We start from the raw sequence: 18,282 nt of genomic DNA, 5'->3' as shown, positions 1-18,282 counted from the left end.
GCAGTGATAATCTCTCTATACTCAGCACTGGTGAGGCCACACCTCCAATTCTGCGTTCAGTTCTGGGCCCCTCACTACAAACAGACACAGGAGCTGGAGCATATCCAGAGAAGGGCAATGAAGCTGGTGAAGGGTCTAGAGCACAAGTCCTGTGAGGAGCAGCTGAGGGAGCTGGGGTTCTTTAGCTGGAGAAAAGGAGGTTCAGGGGAGACCTTATCACTCTCTGCAACCACCTGAAAGGAGGGAGTAGTCAGGTTGGGATCACTCTCCCAGGAAATCAACAACAGGACAAGATGAAATGGCCTCAAGGTGTGCCAGGGGAGGTTTAGATTGGATATTAAAAATCTCTTCATGGAAAGGGTTGTCAAGCATTGGAACAGGCTGCCCATGGGAATGGTTGAGTCACCATCCCTGCTGGTATTTAAGACTGTAGATGTGACACTTAGGTACATGGTTTATTGGTGGACTCGGAAGTGTTGGGTTAACAGGTGGATTTAAGGATCTTAAAGGTCTCTTGGAAACCTAAATGATTCTATGATTCTATGATTATGTTGGTTTTGTACCTTCTTGCTTCCACCTCACCTGTTTTTTCACTCCATAACTGAGGCTCAGGAGGGCACCAATGCTGGTCAATGCATTGCATGTAGAAGGAAATTAATTATTTAAACTTTATTCATTTGCAGAAGTACTGTATAGGTAAAAAAATCTGACATAACTCCTGTGAAGTTGTGCCAGTAGTTCTAGGAATCTGTTACGTATTCATTAAGCATACCCCTATAAGAGTAATTTGCAAATTTTAAAAAATTGCTATGGTTTGTAAGGCACTGGATATCTGGATTCATTCTCTAGTTCAAATGATAAACTATAAAAATATTAGCATATTTTTCCTGGATAATTTAAAAATCAAAGTTCTTAAGCACCTATCATTCTTAAACATTTAATAGGAGAAATGCTGAAAAATGTATACTAAATTGCAAAATAAATCTCTATTCCAGAAAAAAAAAAAAAAAACAAAAAAAAAACCAACCAAAAAAAAAAACAAACCAAAAAAAACCCCCCACCTAAACCTACAAAAAACCCCAGAAAACAAATGTGTTCTTAAATTCATCTCTAGTCAGCAAACCATTTAAACATACCAAGGCTCCACTGGAACTTCAAGACATACTTAAGTGGTCTGAGAAATAGCGATAAACTTAAACAAATCCTTAAAGTGAAGTGCTTTGTTGAAACAGAATTCAGTGTTGCAACTCCCAGACTGTAAATTATTAAATAGATGTAGGTGAAACTGTAAAGTATGAACTTTAGCAACCTTTCTAATGGGTCTAAGAAAACTTCTCTGGCAAGGACTAACCAAATTTAAAAATATGTGACCTGTCATTTTAAAGAATTGAATGGTTTGGTTACATTTAGGTACAAAACTGGTATTTAAAAAGGCATGTGGTAAAACAGATACGCAAAGAAGTGTTGTATAAAAATAAAAGAATATTATTTTTAAAATACAACTTCTTCAGCAGAGAACTTGCAGCACTAACTTCTGCTGTTTTATACAATATCATGGTCATAGGACTATGTCTGATTTCTTGATGCCCTGAATTTAGCTGAATGTGGCCTGAGTGTAAGTCTTATTTTAATGCACACCTGGTTGGATTATTGCTGTTGTGTCTACTGGCCTTAAAAAGCTATAGGGTAAAGAACACCTGAAATATGTTCTCCTATATATGAGTTGTCAAAACATTTGGATCTTAGCAAATGACAATATGTTTTATACTAAAGCTTATGATCTACATATAAAGCATCTAGATGGAAAATAAATACAATTGGTTAATTCTAACCAGGGAATGTTTGCTGGATAGTTTGCATGGGAAAAACAAAAAAAAAACAAAGAAAAAAAAAACCAAAAACAACAAACAAACAAACAAACAAAAAGAACCACAAAAAAAAAAAAAAAAAAAAAACAAACCCCAAAAGTGATGAACTTCAAGGAGAAAGATTATTTTCTTTTAAAATCTTCTTAATGCAGTATCCTTCCTCCCAAAGGGAATGAGTCATTATAAGACCTTCTCTTGACAAAGTACAGTTAATTGTCACTCTAAAAATTACCCTGTTGTTTATGTATTTCTCATTAGAATCTGATTACACTCCATTTGCCTAAACAGGCAATGGTAGCAACCAATATTCATCTGTGAAACTCTAAAAGAGCTAATTACCCAAAGCTTAGACTAATTGTCAGCATAAAGGACAAGAGAACGGGGCTTTGAAGTAGAAAGCGTTAAGAGAAACTGCCAGTCGTTCAAAGATAGCCACTTGGATATGCAGATTGACAAGATTTCATTAGCATGTAAAGCTTTTACTGGGCAGAAAGCCACTCTGGTTAAAAAAATTAAATGAGGAAATGAGAAAATAGAAAATCAATTTGTAAAGACTCAGGTGGGGAAACAAAGTAATTAATGACAGGGATTAAAAGTAGCAAGAAAAGAAGAAGTTACTTGCTGGAGTAGTACCAGGCAACTGGATTAAATGCAGTAAAACGACACGTTACATAAATATTAGGAGGAAAGGCAAGGAAGGATCTTACCTCAAGTACACATGAAATACGATAGGTAAACAGTACAACAGATTTCTGGTATTTGGAACAAAGGGATTATGTATCCATGTGGGAGAGAGGGAGAAAAAAGTCACCTGCAGGAAAGCTAGCAGGCCAAGTGCTGCTGAAATCAAACTCCAAGAACCTGTCTTCAGCTGCTAATAAGGCATTTTCCTAGGTCGTGGGTAATTCTAGAAGAATATTGTCAAAGTTGCATCAGTTTTGAAAAGTTTGAAAGGACTTGTTGAATAACGAAGTGCTATTCTTAACCATAGCAAAGAGATTGCTAATTTTGGATCTTATTAGCAAAAATTAAAGGTCAAAATACAATTAAGATCTGTCAACACAGCAGCCAAGAAAGTAGTTACCATAGTTCTTCTGCTAGGGAGTTTGTGTCTTTGTTTCCTCTTTTGTTTTGAAAACTGTGTGATTCCAAGTGCTACAGACAACTGTGTTCACATAACAGCCATTGATTCCTTCAAAGCTTCCCAGTCAATACAGCAATAACACTTTGATTTAAAAGAACTTCCATTATACGAAATTAACATTGCACGGATTAAAAAATGACTTGCTGTTTGATCTCCAGATGTTATTGTTAATGAAAAGACATAAACAAAAGAAGCTATTGTAATGATTTTTTTCCCCAGCAACTTGTTTTTGTGCTTAATACTTTTATCAATGATCTAGACAACATAAAATACTATGGCAAAGTTTGCAGATGGTAGTAAATACTGCGAAGCACGTACTGCTTTTGCCAGTGAGTCTGAATCATCTCACAGAGAGCCACAATCCAACAAAAAAAGTCAAATTAAAAAGGCCAAATACAATGAATTACACATGGGATCTGGCAACATTAGCTGTATGTATAGAGTAGGAAACTTGGGATCAGAAAACTCCACGATGTTACGTATATAGAAGTAAACTGCACAGGGCAAGAGTCCCGGCTCAGCACTGGCGGTCTGCTTTGGTCCGTACTGTTTAATGACTACCTACCGCATGGTATCATTGCATGACACACCTTCAGACAATACTGAGCATGCAAACTCACACCACCATGATGTAAGACCAGGGAATAACTGCGCACACTAGGCAGAACAAATGCGGCCACCTTTAAGGAGCGTAGAAGAAAGTTTAGCCATGTTCATGCAACACAAACTGTCACTTGACCACAGGGTCAAGTTAGAAGAGTCAGGGTCAGAGAAGAGTCATGTGTAGGTAGTATGGAGATGTCCCTCTGCAGTGTGCAGGAGGACATGAGCACTGTATTGCCCTGAGCATGTTAATTTCATTTACAGCTCTTCATTAAGACAATGCATGTATTAAAATCTTGTTTGTCTGGGCTTCAACTGGTTGGCTGTCACAGTATGGAAAGACTTTCTGCTGCACAATAGCCCAATTGTACTTTCTGAGTAGAGGGCTACTCTGACACACTAGAAATGAGCTGGAATATTGGTGGGAAGCGCTCATTTTCTGCAATTATATGGAGAATCTTTCTTCTCAGATACTTGTCTTCTACACACTCTTTCACACACTGAATGAAGTGGCAAAGAATTCAACGAATCTATAAATGGGAAAAAATTTGCTCCCAAGTCAGGGGTATTCTGTCTTCCTTTGAAGAACAGGGTAATGGTTTTCTCTTAGGACCATCTGGCAATATAGCACCACTACAGATTAAAGAAGAAGCCAGCCCCTACCAGGCCTTTGGTCAACTTCAGCTTCTCCATTTCTTTGAACATAGTGTGCAAAGCTCTGTCTGCTGTGGGATAAGACAGCTTCTGCTGTGATTGCTGAGGATGAGAACAATGTCATTGGGCTGGTTCTCTGTGGCTGTGCCTTGAGAAAATGTAATAGCACATGGCATGTGGTATATCTGTAATCTATTGATTCAATATGGCCTTGACTCCTGAAATAATGAAAGACTGCAAAACTTCCTAATAAATGTATCGTGAATGTATCTGAAGTGTTATTTCCCAAGAGCATCCTGAACAGATGGGGCAGATGCTGCAATTGTCGTAGGAACAAATTTAATGTTGCATACATGAAAAAAAGACATTGCAAAAACTTGTGTAGAAGCAGCAGCTTGCATACTTTGTTTTCTTGGATGATGGCATTATACAAACTTTGCATGAATTGTTTATGGTAATCTTCTGCTCCAGCATTTAATAATAAAATATTTGTACAATTAACTTGCATGAGTTCATGTTTTCTCCTTACTATAAAAAAAAAAAAAAAAAATAGGGAAAATAATGAGTTATGGCCCTAGCTGTGAAATCTAATGGCCTCTGTATGTACATATATTGGTGCCCACACACAGGAAAACTTGATACTCAGCTGAATTTTTCTATGCTTTAAAAAAATGACATAGGCTTGAACTGGTTTGATGGCCTTTGAAACAGCAAATTAATCTTAACTTGTGGAGACAGGCATAATGTCAGTGAAACCATGCCAACTTTCCCTTCCCGCAGTACATGAATATATAGATAGAAAAAAAGGGTAATTTGTAAAATTTCTTTTTACTAGTAACCTTGAAAATAAAGGGGCAAGGAGAATTCATATCTGAACTTAGGAGTTTGCCACGGTCTGAAACAGACTGTTGGATTTTCTTGGTAGCTATTTTTATATAAAAGCAAATAAAAACGCAGATTATGCCGGTATGGGCTCAAGTTATTTCACTCCATACATCCTTCCCTTGTAGGAAATTCCCAAACCGATTTTAGGCTAGAGAGAAAGGCGCCGCATATGCCGGGTTTCTAGTGACACATAAATCGAACGAATTCCTGGAATCCCAGTGTTTGAAATTCACGTGTGAGACACATGAGGGCACCACTGGGTGGGGGATGGCTGCTGGTGGAAAGTGGACCCGTGCTGGCCCCTTCTGTGGGCTAGCTCGTAGGACTCTCCTGGATTCCATGGCTAATGGGCAGCTTCAGGGCAAGCCCCTGATGTAATGCTGGTGCAGCAGGGAAGGCGAGACTGGAGCCTAGAAACACGGATCTTCTGTTCTATTAAAAGATTTGACAGATAAGCTGACAAGTTTCGGCAAAATTCAGCATAATTTCTGAATATAATTTTAGAATTTTATAAAAGACTTATAGTTCTATTCAAACATCTTGTTTAAATGGTAAAACCCCCTCTAGTCCTTGTGGTACATTTGTAGTAAAAATGAATAATACAAATAAGACAAAAAAATCCCTGCAAATATTAAAGAGTTAATGGTATTTAACTTTGTATTGTCTTCTCATTAGTTTTCTAGGCTGCACCTTTCCAAGTAGGATAATATTGACTAAGCCTCATTAAGCTGATTGAGAAATAATCTTTTAAAGAAAAATGCAAAATTAATGATCCATACTGCAGGATCAATAAGCCACTTCAGAATGTACATTGATAAACTATTGCTACTAAAAAATACTCTCAATTTGGTATGCAAAATGAACTAGATGGGGACAGGTGCTGGCTAGGCACTTAGGAAGGCATGAAATTCATACAGGGAAGAGTTGGTGAAGAAAGGGTGCTCTTGGCACTGACCCACTACTCAGTGAGTCAGCATGAAATTGCCATTGCAACAAAAACAAATCGCACTGAGGGATTTATTGGCAAAAATTCTATATGTAAGTCACCATTAATTATTCTACTTTCTTCATTACTTCTGAGGCTTGGCTAGTCTGCAGTGTCCTATTGTGGATGTTTCATTGAAATGACTGGAGGAGAGCAACAAGATTGACACAAATTTGAGAAAATGTGGCAATTCGAATCAAAAAGTAAAGTCTGAAGGGAAAATATAATGCATTATAGCTTTAGATGTATATGTAAAAGATTGCCAGAAATAGGATAACATCAGTCATCCTCCACAGTCAAAAGAGGAAGACAAAATTTAATCAGGTTAATTTGCAGAAAGAGGGACTTGCTCAAAGCCAGTCGATGGGCACATCAAGTTGCCTGAAGAGAATACGCACCTCATTGGTAGTTTTTAAAAGCTGGGTAAAAACTCGTGTTGGATTTGGCCTGAAATATATTTAATTCTGCTTCTGGGCATAGATGCTTAATAGAAGGCCTCAGGAGATCCTGCATTTTATGGTATCAGCTGTGCACTAAACTCTCATTGATGGAACTTCCTGTTGAGGCTTTTTGAATATTTAACAACTTCTTTAGTTCTGCTTTCTCTCATTTAATGAAGATTAAAAACAATGTGCCAGGGAAAAAATATGTTACAATCTCATTTATTTTCTTGCACAAAATTGCCATTCATCAAGATCAAAATCATACAAAAGGAGGGAAGGAATAAAGATGTTGCTGCTTCTGGTCACCTAGGGGCTACCATAATCAGCACTGGGTTACGCTGGAACAGCAGCAGAGTTTTAAACTTTATTTTCCACCCTTTTCAAAGCCATTGTCTCCTCCTACAAACTGGGGGAGGGTGCTTACTGTACCTGGTGGCATCCTCAGCTAGGCTTTAGCTTGGCTTTGTGTTTACTCCATTTATTCTATTTCCCTTTCAAAGTAGAACAATATTGCCATAATTTTTTTCATGGTTCATTTAAACCGTGGGGTCCCCTTGAACAGACTGGTTAGAACTGGTTTCCAATTAGCCTTAAAATAATAATCTGTCTCTCTGCTCATTGCTTAAATTTTCTTAAAAAAAAAAAGTTTTTCTTTTTGTCTCTTTTTTTCAGCCTCCTAACACCAAATGTGTGGCTAAGTTGAAAGGGTCACTTTTCTTCTCAAAATGTAACACATTTTTCAGTAGCAGTTCAGTTACTGATCCTTGTGAAAGACCTCAGGGACAGTCTAAAGGAATTTAGTTGAAATTGAAGTGCGGCTGCTTTCTGATTTATTTCCTGCTCCACCACCCTTACACTGGGATGCTGCAGCGGTTAAGATCCATGGAGGATGGGGCAGCTTTGGCCTCACCCCTGGATGTTGCCTGGCTTTCTGAAGACCCTGTTCAGAGACCTGAGCTGCCTGGAAATGAATTGTGGGGTTTGCTAGATGAGGCTTCAGCCCTGCCAGCACGCAGAGCAGGGGCTCGCTGGCATCGTGGGGGCCAGGGGTCGCTGAGGATGCCCGGCCGGAGCAGGCAGTGCTCCGACAGCTCCGCTGAACCGCACCTTTAGCTTCACCTGGCATAGGAGCACACGCACAGTTTGATGGGCTGGAGGCAAACTGGGAATCAGTGCGGCTGCCTCTCTTTCTGTATGGGGAATATTCCATGTTTGTTAGGGAAAGGTGTCAGCCCTTATTCCAGGGACAGCGGCCTGTGGGAGAACGGGGGCAGAGGGGTAGCGGCGGCCCGCGCTGGCTGCTGCGGGCGAGGGGAAGAGAGCCCATTTTGCCTGTGAACAACACTTCACAGGAACAGAATCTGCTCACGAATTCGGGTCAAAATGCGGGAAGAATAAGCCCTGGGAGCCAAGCCACGCGTTTGTTTCCTCCAGAAAATCGTCCACGGTAACCGGTGACACGCCATAGCTCCAGCAGTCAAAAGGAAGCCGACCAACACGACGCAAACACAGGATTTTGGCCGCTCTGCAGCACCGCCCGCCCGCCGCTGCCCCCGTTGTTTTGCGGAGGAAACGCTCCGGCCCGTCCCGGAGGCGGTCCGGGCTCCAGGAAAAGCACCGCGGGCCGGCTCACACCCCCGCCGGAGCCCGGGCCCCCGCGCTGCCGCTGCCCCTTCCCCGGCCCCGGCGGCAGCCGGACGGCGCGGGCTGCGGCGGGCGGGCCCGGCCCCGGGGCGGTGCGAGCGGCGCTCGGCCCCGGCAGGGAGGGGCCGGACCGCCCCTACGCGAGGAGCCGCCGCCGTCGCGGTCGCGGCGGGAGAGGTGACAAGCCGCCGCTGCGCGGAGCCGCCTCCGCCCGGCTGGGAGAAGCGGGTGTACCCCCGCTCCGCGCTCCGCTCCGAGGTAAGGCAGCCGCCCGCGCCGCCGCCAGTTCTCCCCGCGCCGCCGCCAGCCCACCCCCGCTCCGGGCGGCTGCGGGGCCACGGCGCGGGGACAGCCCGTGTCCTCTCGCCGCGGGGCCGGGCCGCGCGGGGACGCGGCGGGTGCGCGGCGGCCGCGGGACTTCGGCTTGCCCGGCGCCCCGGGGAGGAGTCGTGGCAGCGGTGCCGCCGGCCCCGGGAGAGCCTGGCGGCCGCGGCGGCCCGCGGCGCCTCCCTGCGCGGGGAGCTGCCGCCGCCGCCCGTCCCGCCGCACCTGGACCCGAGGTCTGTGCCGCTGCCGCCGCCAAGGGCGCGGGAAGGCGCCCCGAGCCCCGCGCCCGTTCGGGTGCCCGCTGCCCCCGCCGCTCGCCTCCCCTCCGCTTCCCTGGGGAAGCCGCCGCGGCGTGGGACGGGGCGAGAGGCGGCGGGCGCTGCTGCCGGGCCGTCGCGTCTGGTTCAGCGGTGATTTATGGTTTTGTTAACTCAGCATTTGGCACGGCGTGCGAGCGGGGAGAGCGGCGAGCGGGAGTCATAACTTTGTGTTACTTCTGGAAGGGAAAGGGAAAGGGCCCCGTGGGGCCGTGGCCGCCCCAGCGGCTTCCTCCAAATCCTCCCTCCCCACTCCATGCCCGCCCGCTTCATCCCTGCGCCGGGGGCTCGCTGCAGCCAGCGGGGAATAGCGCTGGGTAGGTTCGTGGCGGGGGGACACGACACGGGACTGTCACCCGTGAAGGTGAGTGTGACAGAGGCGGAAAAACTGTCAGAAATTAAATGTTTTTCTTACTCCTGGTTTTGTGGGGAAACCCTATATAATTTATTCCCTGTAGTACATGTTTATTTGTCTGCATATGAACAGAATATGAACACGTATTTTTTTGAACTATGAGAACATTGCCTATAGGGTTCTGTTTCCAGATGTTTTGTTTTCTGTTTCTTTTGGGCATATTTACATTTCTGCTGGGAGGGAAACAGACAGCAGTAATGTGGCTGAATATGTATTTGAGCAGTAGCAAGGAATAACTTGTGTGCCTTTAATTCAGCTGCAGAGGATATCCATGTGGGATTAATATACTTAAGTGATCGTGTCACACTGACGTATCTTGTTCAGACTTGTAGATTTTTAAAGCAGTGTGGACTTGTAGGTAGTAGCGGAAGTGTAATTAATTTTAAACATGTGACTTGGCCTAGTGCTTATGATTTTAACGTGGTATTCGTACCTTGGTAAATATGCATCGATTTAGCCATCTGTCCTCTATTTTCCCTTCGTGTGTTCATGTACCACACTGTGCAAATGAAAAAGGTACCTGCAGTAAGCTTTAGGGCCAAAAGCCTATTTCAGCTCTTCTGGGAAATGCTCTAAAGTTACTCTCAAGGACTAGAGGAAATCGTCTTTCATACAGTTTCTGAGTATATTTAAAGTTAAAAAAATAGTTGCTCCGGCACCAATTATGTCAATTTGTAGCTTGTATTTGGCACTGATACTATTTGCATTTGTCGAGTACAGTTGATACTGCTGCTGGAAGGGATGTAGTTTTTCCCTCTGTGGACAAGGCCCTTTTGTGCAGTGTCAACCTCATGCTTTTAGAGGATGCATGAGTCCCTGGGTAGAGCCAGCCCTGCGGTTTCTCTCTCCAGTGATAAGGTGGTGGTGGGGTGCCAGCTCCAGTGTGGCTCATTGGAGATCCGAGCAACAGAACTTCTGCCACAGGCTGGAGCTCCCAGTTGGGGCACGCCAGTCTTCAGCACTTGCCATAGCTGCAGGCATATGCATGTCAGTGAAATTTGGAATAGCAGTGGGCCACCCTGATGATTTGTACAGTGTGGGGGTCCGTCTGTCTGTCTGTGCAAGGTAAGCTGCAGGATGGTGCCTGTTTTCCTGCAGCTGAAGAGATGGGCTGATTTGTTGTGGTATCCCTGCCGTCACCACAGGAGTGGTACCTATCTGCATTGTGCAGGTGGGTGGATGATATAACGTGGGTCACTTCAACATATCTTCTCCTCTGAAACTTAACTCCTCTATTATTTATGGCCCTCTCTCTGAAGAAATGGCCTGGGTTTAGCAACCCTGCCAAGATGTCTCATCTTTGGAATTGGTATGTTTGGGATTGTGATGCTGAAATCTTCATCTGAGCATCATTTTCTTAAATTTGGCTTTTATAGAATAACAGTTGTCATAAGAAGATTAAAAATAAAGTCTACTTGCTGCTAACACTTGGTGGGTGAAATTTTCGTCTCTTATACTCCAGATGCTCTGCAGTTTCTCTTCTGGCTGCAGTCTCTAGAATTGTACTGTGCAGTACTAAATGCTTTTTCTCCTAACCTAGGGATTCTTAAACTGTGGTAATACTGACCACAGCAAAAGTAGTACAGGAATCCTGCCACCAGTGGTATGTGACTGCTGTTTGGGGAACCTTCTTAGTTTTGCTTTTCCTTGGGTTAAAAGCTTGGTTACAAGACACTGTTAACTTTTTGTCCTGATTTATGGCAGGGAGAAAGGAAAAGTGTATTAAATTGGTATTCCCATTGCTGCCTGATGGTGTTAGATTTTTTGCATCTTCTGGGTAGCTCTTGGAATCTCAGCAACACTATATGGTTATTTTACTCCTTATGCTGCCAAGTAGAATTATATAGCCTAATTTATTTAGATTTGGCATGTTCTCACTGAAAGTCATGCCATGCTAGGTGAATGAACAGTTCTCTTGTTTATATTGCCTTCACTCCCCACTCCCCTTTTAATAGGCCCTCACAGATCTTACTACAGTTCTACTTGAACATTTCTAAATTTTGTTGAATCTGGCAATAAAAGTAGAAATAAAGAACTATGAATCACATTAAACTTGTTATCAAAGAAGGTATTTTCATGCTGTCAGTTACCAGGGTAGAAATCTCAGTTCTCATGGCTCCAGCCAGTCCTACAATCACATTTACTGCTCTTCTATAATTTTTTTTTCTGACAGTTTATTGTTAGCTCTCTGTGGCTGAAGTACTCAGGACAAATGTGAACACACTGCCTTCATCTTTGAAGAATTATTAAGTCACTTAATTGGCTTCCAGATCACACTGTATCTTTCTTCATAGCCCTCTATCATAATTCAGACATTTCCATTCTACTTATTATTCCTTTCCAGATGTCTTTTTAACAGTCGAATCTTTGCTGGATCACTTTTCCCCTGATGAATTATTATTTATTTTCTCAGAGGCGCCTAAGAAATAAAATGACTGATGGATTATTCTTTTCCCCTCCCATTACCTTTCTTCAATATTCTCCCACGTTCATTTGCAAGTAGAGCTACTTAGAAAGTGTTCATTAAAATGTCATTGAAATGAAAGTCAAGGCAGAGTGTTAATAAAAAATGCTTTTCAGTTTCAAGTCACTCATTTCTCGTGAATAAACTTTCAAAAACAAAAACAATCTCTTTCTTTTCTACTGCTAATACTTTCTTTGCCTGTGCATTTTGCTGTCTTGATCATGGTGGTTGGATTATTTGTGGTAACTGCATTTGACACAATCGATTGGGTTAGGGCTTAGAGAAACACAGTATCAAAACACTCAACTAGCTTTGGAATAAAACTATATGGCTCAATCAACTACAGGTATGAAGAAAGAGTAGACCTCTTCAAAAATTTGGAAGTGCTGAAGAACTCAGCGGTTTATCTTGCCTTGCAGCTGCATGTCACCATGTTGCGCTCACGTTGGGTCACTGACGGCAGTGATGACTGTCAGGGGTTGTTCCTCTGCAGAACCCAAGGTAGCCCTGCTGCTGCCCAGGGCTGGCACCTCAGGGAGCTGTAAGATAGTGGGTAGGTGTTTGAGCACTGTGAGGATGCAGCCTGGAAGATGGGAGGATGATGGTATCATGCTGTGTTCCTAGGGAAAGGCATAACACGTTCTGGAGTAATCAGATTTCCTGGATTGGAAGGCTTCATGGGCTGCCCATGGGGACACAGATGACTCTTTGCCTAGATAGAGCTGAGACAGCCATGCTGTTATTGAGTAGCATTTCAGTATGAAAGTATAATGTCAGTGTAAAGTCCAGAAATACTTCTGACCTATGACCAGCTGGGATCATGTATCTTAAAGCAACAAACCTGGAGTCTGTCTGCAGCTGCAAACTCTTGACAGGGCTTTCCTCTGTTCTCCACTGAATTCCAGGTTTGGGTTTAACTTCAGCTATTCCTCCTTGCTTGGATGGTGCTGCAGTTGTTAGTGCTGAATGTTAAATAGGTCTGTTGTGTTTTCACACTGGCAGAATTTGAGACTGTTGCTGGCTAATTCACCTGGTGGTTTGACACTGATGTTTAAAAGTAGTGTATGGGGAATTGAGCTTTGTAGATCTCTACAGGAGAAGGAAGAGGTGATGTGGAAGGACCTTTCTACTGCTGCCTTTTCTCCATTGCCCCTAGTTTATCCAGGAAGGACCCAAACTATATTTTTGTGGGCCCTTTTGAGGTATCCCCCCTAGTGAGAGACAAATATTTCATGCCTGATGGTATCAAAAAGGAGGTCTGTGAGGTTGAGTTTATATCATCCCAGACCTCCTCTGAAAAGAGATAATTTGAAATATGGGAAGATCCATGTCCTTGCTCTAGTTTGACGTCCCTGGTCTGTACCATTAGGCTTACTGAAGTGAGCCAATAGTTGGTTTTGTTGCTTTTCTTTTCCAGGATTGGGAGATTTGGCACTAGCCAGTGGTTGCTCAGGACAGTATATCCACAATGAACTCGTTTCCTCAGCAGTGGTAGGACTGTTACATTTTCAAGGAGGAAGAAGACTTCCAAGTATTTTGTTAATGATTTCAGACTGGAAGTAGCATGGTTGAATTCCCAGGTCTCAGAGGAAAAAAAGACACCCTGTTTTAAGATTAGATGATGTCTAAATGTGGTTGGCTTGAGCTGTGTAAACTGGCTGTTGGTGGATATGGGTGAGGCACGGTTTTGTTTCCTGAGAGGGCTTTCCAAGTGCGCACAAGGTTTTCATGAAGGGGAGTATTTCCTTGCTGTGCAGTATGTCTGTGTGGATGTCATAGGCCTTGAGCATGGAAAGGCTTAGCATAGGCTTTGATGCATTAGTTATTTCAGCATTTATTGGCCATTTCTTCATTTGAGAGTTTTTGTCCTTTGCCTGTGCTGAGATACTGATAGATAACATCAAGGAGATTTTTGGGTATGTTACTGGAGCAGTGTTTGTCAGTTGACTGTGGTTTTGGTCATTGCTAATGTGTGGGTGCCTGAGCCCTCAGGCCCTTGCCTTGCTGGTGCTGATGAGATCTGCAAGATTTTGGAGTGTCTCAGTCCTTATTCCGTTCAGGCTTTCTCTGGTTCCTGGGAAGCCGGCCATGCTTTCACTTCCCTGAATGAGGCAATGCTCTTTCCATAACAGCAGTAGTGTTGCTATATCCATAATGTTCAACTTCTCTGTCAAGTGTTAGGTCAAAAATATGATCAGCTTTGCAGGTTGGTCCAGGTGTGATCTGTAAAAGTCCCAAGAGGATTATGTGGAACTGGCTTTTCTTAAAAAATACAAGGTGATAAGGTTTGGGGATTTTATCATGTTCAACCTTGTGTCAAAGTATCTGCTGAAATTCTCAAGCTTCGTAATTCTGGGACATTCTGCTACCTTCCATTGCAAGATATTAATGCTAACCTTCCTAAAGCTGTTTCTTTATTGTAATCTTTGAATGAATAAATTTTAGCTTTGGCTTTTCAGGTTAATGAAATCTAATAAAGATGCTTTAATATAAGCACCTTGGATTTCACATTTGCAGAACAGGTGAACAAAGTGCTTTTTGGTGTCTACTTGTCTTGGATGCTGTATTGCGAGGAGCAGGGAAAAAAGACATGGGATTTATATCTCATCTAGAGAGAGCTTTGGGTGATGCAAGGTATATAATGTATTTCACTCTCAGGATTGTGTATTGCCTGTTGGCAGTTAGAGGTAGGTCTTATATTACTCAAGTCATTCACTTAATTTCATAATGCTTTGTGCTTTTTGCTTCCTGTTCGTAGTGGAGTGTATTTCTTCTGCTACTTGCAGCTACCAGAAAGTATCTGATTTCTCTGGTTCTTTCCCTCTAATTCCTTGGAAAACCCAGTCCAGTTTATACCATGGCAGATCAAGTGTGCCATGTCATTTGGATTGCTGGGTCCCACAAGAGAGGCATGTGATTTGTCTTGGAGGCACAAGCTGTTAAAAACTGGGAATGCATAGACCAGGACATGCCTCCTATGGGAGCTGTGGTGAGTGTGGACAGGAAGGCTGAGGGCAGGGTAGTGTTAAGATTAAGGCACATTCCATCAGAAGATGGTGTTGGTGGTTTCATGCAGTAATTTTTTTTATTTTAAAATAACCTGTTCTTGCTGTTGTGAGTTAGAGGAAGGGAGAAGAAAAATCTGTCCACTTCCTCAGCTGTAAAAGGGCCACTTGACTAATGGTGTGGCAATAACTGGAGGTCAGAGCTGGGTGGATCTCAATACTCCTCCCTCACAAAGCAGCAGAAGAGTTTGCTCATCTGAATTGTGGTGATGGCCCTGGGGCTGCCAGGAGGATTACTACAGCACTGTTCTTGCTTTCTGGAAAGCTTACACTATTCTTCTTCACAAATTTCAAAGACAACTGAAGTGGTTTTTTTTACGTGGTACAAGCAGTTCCTAAGCTGCTAGAGCTGGTCCCCGCTGCTGCTGAGTCCCTGGTGGAGTCTGCTGCTGGAAACAAAATGGGGGAAAATGTCATTAGTGCAGAACTGTGCAGAAAGCTTTTAGGACTGAGATAATGAATTTTCTAAACAGGTGGAATAATTGAAACTGTTGTAGTTCCACTTTGCTTACTCCAGCCAGAAGGTTCTTAGTTATTTGTTGATTTCTGATTTGATTTATAATAGACTGAAAAAGGGACCAGAATGGTCCCTTTATGGATATCCATAAAGGTTAGATATTTTTTGGTTTTGGTGTTTTTTTTTTGTTTGTTTGTTTGTTGTTTTTTTGTTTGTTTTTTTTGTTTGTTTTTTTTTTTTTTTTTTTTTTTTTTTTTTTTTTTTTTTTTTTAGCTGCCAGTGCTCTTGAAGTTACATTGTCTCAAAAAGAAATCTTTGGAGATGACCATAACTGGAAATGGCTGGATAAAATGTGGGGGTTTTTTAAGGACCCATAAAGAACTCCTATAGGAAATAAGAACTGGTAACTTTATTTTTTATTGTTACGTGGCTTGATTTTAGATATCTTTGTAAAATAGAAGTACATTCAATATGCAAAATATCTGAGAGTACTGAAATAGAAAGGTCTGAAATTCTGTGGACATTTCTGTAGAGGATGCAGAGCTTTTAACATACCCCTTCTGTCAGCAGTACAAAGAGGAATCATAAGAAGCAAATGCAAAACATCTGAGTAGTAGTTCCTTGTATGCGCAGCCAGTAGTAGAGGGAAGAGAAAAGCAGACGTCTTTCTAGTTCATCCAGTGTTAATTGAGCACATGGTCACAGCTTTTGTCAAGGCAGAAACTTCTAGCTCAGATGAAGTTCCATTGCCATGTCTCATTCCAGTGAAAAGTTACTTTTATGAGTAGGGGTCTAGGTTGAGGGAGCTGAGCTTATTTGCTTGGATGAAAAAGGACAGTCCAGTAGCTATTACAGCTATTGGAGGATGATTATGAAAATAGTAGGACCAAACTGTACTTAGTAGTGCCACGTGACACCAAGGGAGAGTGACAACCAGTTGTTTCTTTAGAGATTCAGGTTGGATGTTGGAAAGTCTTGTTACACTAGAAGCATAGTGCAGCACACCAGCAGGTCATCCAGAGGAGCAAGCAGATGTCAGGACTCATCAAGGCAAAGCCATGCAGACCCAGTCTGCTCTTGATGATAGTTTTCTTTTGAGGCAGATGCTGGACTAGGTAAGAAAGCCCCTTAGGTTCCCCCCCGCCACCTTCCTTCTCAAATGAAGAATTTTTTAGACAACTTTGGACTGAGGTGACCAGCTACTGTGGGATGCTTGGTGGTAGTTTCAGTGTACTATACTTAGATTAGTAGTGTTCATCTAAGTATTTATGACCTTAGGACCAGCAAAATATTTTTGTCAACAGGTTTCATTTGTTCTTACCTGTCCCTGAAGGAATGGACAGAACTCTTTGATGGTTAATACAATCCTGCCCAAACAGGCAAACCTCTCCTTGTGGGTCTGCTGAAGACAGCTTTGGGGGATGAGGTGGCATTACAGTTGCGAAAAAGGCGGGTGGTCTGCAGTGAAATTTAGCTTAAAATCTTAAGTTTATAAGACTACACACCCCACAGCAAAAGCCCTGTGCAATCTTCATCTTGTACTTTTTCCCTGCATTTCCCTTTCCTTAGTAGTACTACCTTTAGTAAGCCAAAGGTAGCAGACAGGATATCTTCTATTCTTATTGTGGCTCCACTAATATGTGTTAGTGGTTGTATTTTATCCTTATTAGAACTGATATGGGGGGGAACAGCCAAATGAATGGTTTTGTCAATTCATAACACTTTTTTTTTTTTTTTTTGAGAGAGAGAAGAGGAGAATTTGAAAAAAATACAGAATGGGTGAAGTAGCTGTGTTAGAAAGCTGGATGCTATCCCTTTATAGACTTTTCCCTATGAAGAAACTCTCCATTCCATCTTTAGGTCTCTGCTGAATGAAGTCCTGTATGCATTTTGATTTTTGAGGCATTTTTTCTGTAATTTGCTTCATTTTTCTGGTGGTGGGATTAAATACTGACATGTGCTACTTGAAACATACTGTTTTCAGAGGTCATGCTGTTGGATGCCATTTTATCCCACACAGTGCTTCTGCTAGAGGACCTTGTTTCTTGCCCTGCATTACTCATACTTGTTTGCTTATTTTTTTCTATGTGAAAACAATTCTTGTTTCTCTTTCTGTTTACAGCTACTTATTTCTTGGTTTCTGTTACATGACATTTGGGAAAACTGAAGGTTCATGTTCATGTATACAGTATTTTGTGGCAGAGCAATTAGGCAAAGATCCACATGTAATGTTTAAAAGCATTATACAACAAAGTATTCCTGACACTTCACAGTAATCAGAAAACAAGCTGAAACAAAGCAACCTCTTTTGAGGTGCAAATGGCAATTTGGTGCAAAACTCATGACTGAATGCATCTAAGTCTAATGTTTAAAGAAAAGCTTGCCTAAGTGAACACAAACGTATAGACTTGACAAAACAGAGCTGCCTGTTAACCAAAAGGCTAGTTGCTTGCCAACAGTTCACTTGGCATAGCTTTCTTCTACCTGTCATCCATACTTCACAGAAAGAAATAAAACCCTGCACTTACATGCTCCAGGCTCTCTCTTCTTGCCAAAGTAATGCTTTTTTAATTATATAGAGTCCTCTGCTCTTACATGTGTGGGTTATTAATTGCTGTAAAAGGGTGAGGGATTGAAAGCTGCTCTTACTGATTTTAAAAAACAAAAATTATCCAATTGGCTTTCATTTTCTGCAAAGTTTCCTGGAGCCTATTTTCTCTGCTTACAGTGGAGATTGCTTGCTGGTTTTGCTGCATGCCCCTGAGCATCTACCCTGCAGACTCAGGCTGTTAAGAGGCAGCTTGTAGGGAAATGAGAGGCAGCATCACCTCTTAAATTAGGTTGTTTTACACCTGTATTGCAGTAGTGCAAAAACAATAGCGTAATTTTAATGAATTAGACAGAGCAAGTTGAATTATTTTTGTGCTAATTGAAGATGGGAAAATTCAAAATGTAGCTTAGTTTCAGTGGCATTTTTTCCCTTTGCGTTTATAATGGATTAATGAAATAGA

At 42.3% G+C, this 18,282-nt stretch overlaps 1 protein-coding gene across 6 annotated transcripts in view; it reads left to right on the top strand.

Annotated features, from left to right (window-relative positions):
- Window positions 1-8,393: 8,393 nt before the first annotated feature.
- MBNL2 (muscleblind like splicing regulator 2) overlaps window positions 8,394-18,282 on the top strand; it is a 105,612-nt gene continuing 95,723 nt past the window's right edge. For all 6 annotated transcript variants that reach the window (XM_053935136.1, XM_053935132.1, XM_053935137.1 and 3 more), the window contains exon 1: window positions 8,394-8,484. The gene's annotated coding sequence lies outside the window, so the exon portion shown is untranslated. The remainder of the gene's footprint in view (window positions 8,485-18,282) is intronic.

Source organism: Vidua chalybeata, chromosome 2 (assembly GCF_026979565.1).
Source record: "Vidua chalybeata isolate OUT-0048 chromosome 2, bVidCha1 merged haplotype, whole genome shotgun sequence".
Lineage (NCBI taxonomy): Eukaryota > Metazoa > Chordata > Aves > Passeriformes > Viduidae > Vidua > Vidua chalybeata.
The sequence above is the reverse complement of the archived record's forward strand: the minus strand, read 5'-3'. Positions and strand labels throughout refer to the sequence as shown.